Genomic DNA, 4,929 nt, shown 5'->3' on the forward strand with positions numbered 1-4,929 from the left:
GTATTCTCATGTATTGTTGGTGCCACTGCAAATTAGTACAACTCCTCTGAAAGCAGTCTGGAGAATCCTCAAAAAATTAGAATGGAAACTATATGACCCAGCTATCCTACTCCTCAGCATATATCCAAAAGATATAAAATCAGCATACTGTAGAGATGCAGCCACATCAATGTTTATAGCAGTACAATTTCCAATAGCCAAGTTATGGAATCAACCCAGGGGCCCATCAACAGATGAATGGATAAAGAAAATGTGATATTTATACACACAATGGAGTTTTACTTAGCCATAAAGAAGAATGAAATGATGACATTTGCTTTCTGCCCATGGACGCCGCCGAGAAAGCATCGTTAAAGTCTCTATCCCTGCTGCCATCATGTCTAAATCAGAGTCCCCTAAAGAGCCCAAACAACTGCGGAAGCTATTCATCGGAGGGCTGAGTTTTGACCGATGAGAGTCTGAGAAGCCACTTTGAGCAATGGAGAACACTCTCGGACTGTGTGGTAATGAGAGACCCACACACCAAGTGTTCCAGAGGCTTTGGGTATGTCACTTACGCCACTGTGGAGGAAGTGGATGCAGCCATGAATGCAAGACCACACAAAGTGGATGGAAGAGTTGTGGAACCAAAGAGAGCTGCCTCACGAGAAGATTCTCAAAGACCAGGGGCCCACTTAACTGTGAAAAAGATCTTTGTTGGTGGCATTAAAGAAGACATTGAAGAACGTCATCTCTGAGATTATTTTGAACAGTATGGGAAAATTGAAGTTATTGAAATCATGACTGACTGAGGCAGTGGAAAGAAAAGGGGCTTTGATTTTGTAACTTTTGATGACTATGACTCTGTGGATAAGATTGTCATTCAGAAATACCATACTGTGAATGGCCACAACTGTGAAGGGAGGAAAGCCCTGTCAAAGCAAGAGATGGCTAGCGCCTCATCTAGCCAAAGAGGTCAAAGTGGTTCTGGAAACTTTGGTGGTGGCCGTGGAGGTGGTTTTGGTGGAAATGACAATTTTGGTCATGGAGGGAACTTCAGTGGTCGTGGTGGCTTTCATGGCAGCCATGGTGGTGGTGGATATGGTGGCAGCGGGGATGGCTACAATGGATTTGGTAAATGATGGAAGCAATTTTGGAGGTTAATATCTAGAATCAACAAATGGGACTTACTCAAACTAAAAAGTTTTTACTCGGCAAAAGAAACAATAAGAGAGGTAAATAGGGAGCCTACATCCTGGGAACAAATCTTTACTCCACACACTTCAGATAGAGCCCTAATAACCAGAATATACAAAGAACTCAAAAAATTAGACAATAAGATAACAAATAACCCAATCAACAAATGGGCCAAGGACCTGAACAGACACTTCTCAGAGGAGGACATACAATCAATCAACAAGTACATGAAAAAATGCTCACCATTGCTAGCAGTCAGAGAAATGCAAATCAAAACCACCCTAAGATACCATCTCACTCCAGTAAGATTGGCAGCCATTAGGAAGTCAAACAACAATAATTTTGGCAGTTACAACAATCAGTCATCAAATGTTGGACCCATGGAGAGTGGAAATTTTGGAGACAGATGATCTGGACCTTTTGGTGGTGGGGACCAATACTTTGCCAAACCATGAAACCAAGGTGACCATGGCGCTTCCAGCAGCAGCAGTAGCTATGGCAGTGGCAGAAGGTTTTAGTCCTGCCAGGAAACAAAGCCTAGCAGCAGAGGAGAGCCAGGAAGTGACAGGGAAGCTACAGGTGACAACAGATTTGTGAACTCAGCCAAGCGCAGTGGTGGCTGGGCCAAGCTGCTACAAAGAAGGCATGGTTCAGACAATACTCCTGGGTATGGGCAAAAAGACTCGAGGACTGTATTTGTGACTAATTGTATAACAGGTTACTTTAGTTTCTGTTCTGTAGAAAGCATACAAAGGGTTTTAATGTAGACTTTTTTTTTTTTGCACCCATGCTTTGATTGCTAAATGTAATAGTCTGATCATGATGCTTAAAAAAAAAAAAAAAGAAAGAAAGAAAGAAAGAAAGAAATTATGACATTTGCTAGTAAATGATGGAACTGGAGAACATCATGCCAAGTGAAATAAGCCAGACTCAGGAAGTCAAGGGTCAAAAGTTTTCTCTCAGATGTGGGAGCTAGACTATAGGGTGGGGAATGAGGAAAGAAACCCCATGAAAATAGAAGGGTGATCAGTGGAGGAGAGGAAGGAGATTGAAGGAAAGGGATTAGGGATGGGAAAAGAGAAGAACAATAGAAGGCAATTGACCAAATTAGGCTACGTACATATATGAATACGCCACAGTGAATTTCACCTCTATGTATATCTATAAAGCATTACTTTAAAACAACTATAAATAAATAGAAGGAACACCAGTAGAGGAAAGGGACCAGGGGGGAGGGAGGAGGAGAGTGAAAACAGAAGCACTGGAGACAGAATTGGAGCAAATTGTATTTCAAGCTTTTATAATTATGTCAAAATGAATTCTAATAATATATATATATAATGAATGTATAATGAATTCTAATATTATGTATAACTATAATGTACTAATAAAATTTATACACACGCACGTATATACACACACATAATATTGAGATATATTAACTGAGAAATAATTACAAAATTTTCTTCTTTTTGACGAACCTGTATTTTTTCAGAAAGAATATTAGATGAACCAACCTTTTTGTTTCATAATCACATAATGCTTACTTTGAAAAGTTTTTCCCTCCCCAAACCTTTGCTTAATAGACCTTAGGGCATTTAGCTTGTGGGTTCAGGCTTTTCAAACTGGCTTGTAATTTCCTGCTTAATTGAGGTGTTCACTTTCCTGTGTCAAAGTGAAAGCTGAGTATTAAACACATGGTTACCAACGTCTGCCCTGTTCTCGGCTTCTTCACTGAAGAAAAAAATATATGAATATTTGTCTCTTAAGTTAAGAAATAAAAATCAGGGGTTGAAAGTAAGAGTCATACATATTGATAACTAAGTAAATGGGGATTATTTTATATCATCTGCCCTCCTGAATGAGAATTTTTCTATCTTACAAGTCCCAACCCTAGTCCAATAATCCCCACAAGTAATACTCATTCAGTTTTGCCATTAGAACAAATTTCTTAAAGCTTAACAAAATGGATTACTTGCTTTGGTTATGTTAAGTGATGTTTTAGTTGGCGATGTAGTTCATTTCCTGTGAATATTTGATTCTCAGATTCATATGGATTTTAGAGTACTCTCACATGGTTTAGTACCCACTTTATTTGACTCCTAAAGAATCAAGTGTAGGTCCATCGCTACAGTGGAATTACTTTTTAAAAATCATGTTTCTTGGGCTGGGGATGTGGCTCAAGAGGTAGCGCGCTAGCCTGGCATGCGTGCAGCCGGGGTTTGATCCTCAGCACCACATACCAACAAAGATGTTGTGTCTGCCGAAAACTAAAAAATAAATATTAAAAATTCTCTCTGTCTCTCTCTCTTTAAAAAAAAAATCATGTTTCTTATTTGACGTGCCTTTGAAGTTATATGATTTGAGTTCTCTTTCAATTACAGGGCTTGGAAGAAACAGTGGGAAAACCTTGTGATCTTCATTTGTGCTTGGTAATAGCATGTCATTTTTCCAAAATGATGTCTGGTCATTCTTAGAAATGCCCTATGCTGTGTCCATTTAGTCAGCACACAGGAGCTCATGGACAGGACACAGCACTCCTAGCAGCATCCTATGTGTAGAAGTCCCAAGAGATTCACAGAAATCATAAAACTTCTAGTTCAAAATTATTGAGATATTTTAAATAGAATTTCAGATTTTTGAATTTGCCTTGGATTTTTTCTTTCTTTCTTTTTTTTTAAGTAAATACTTTTTTTTTCGTGTGCTATTTTCATGTTACACATATTTGAGATTTACCCATGTTAACTGAAACTTTATGGAGTTTCCTAGGAGTAGTCCTCTAGGCTCCCCTCACCCCCTTCCTGAGATTCACAAAAGTTTTCGAACACATAGAATAGGAAGGAATCTTTCAGGAAGTTTGAAACTTGCATAGCCAGAGCCATCCCTGTGTTTGTACAACCGATAATGAGGAGGTAAGGAGGTAGCTGCAGAACTCTTGGCTACAAGGCCAGTCTCTGTTCTCCTAGCAGCCATCAGCAAGGAAAGCATTTGCACTGAGACAAAGGAAGAGCTCAAGAGTCACTTACATAATAAGAGACTGCAGTCCAGGTAGCATCCAACTAAGAATATGCCTTTTTCCTTTTTTTCAAAATCTGAAAGAAAAAAAAATTGTTTTTTTAGTTTAGTCTAATCCACTCCTGCACTGCTGTAGAAAGTATTTTAGAGGATCCGGATCCTATGTTGGGATACTTTGGCATTGAATAGAACCAACTAAGAAGGAGTACAAGTTGCAAAACAACAAAACAACAAAAAACCTTGGCAAACCTTAAGGAGACAGAAATTTTAAATCATTAAAGAGAGATGAGGTCTGATGGGAGGAAGTGTCCAGTGCCGTGTTCATTGCTGAATCCCTGGCACACTCGGACCCAACTGCAAGGGCAAAGTGTAAACAGAAGTCAGAAGCACAGAACCTGAACCAACATCTGGACTGGAATGCTATGTCCTCCTGAGGGAGAATTCATAGTTAATGTCAGAACCATACTCCATGTCACCAGCACATTGTTATATATCTAACTTTTTAAATTGATTATTTATTTTAATTAGGTATATATGACAGCAGAATGCATTTTGATTCATTGTACACAATTGCAGCACAACTTTTCATTCCTCTGGTTATACATGAAGTAGCATCGTACCATATGGGCAGTCATACATGTAGATAGGGTAATGATGTCCATCTCATTCCACCATCTTTCCTGCCCCTCTGTTCCCTGCCCACTCCTCCCTCCCCTTTGCCCCATCAAAGTTCCTCCA

The 4,929-nt window shown here is 39.3% G+C and overlaps 1 pseudogene; it reads left to right on the forward strand.

Annotated features, from left to right (window-relative positions):
- Positions 1-376: 376 nt before the first annotated feature.
- LOC113181521 (heterogeneous nuclear ribonucleoprotein A1-like) lies at positions 377-1,694 on the forward strand (annotated as a pseudogene).
- Positions 1,695-4,929: the final 3,235 nt, after the last annotated feature.

Source organism: Urocitellus parryii, chromosome 10, assembly GCF_045843805.1.
Source record: "Urocitellus parryii isolate mUroPar1 chromosome 10, mUroPar1.hap1, whole genome shotgun sequence".
NCBI lineage: Eukaryota > Metazoa > Chordata > Mammalia > Rodentia > Sciuridae > Urocitellus > Urocitellus parryii.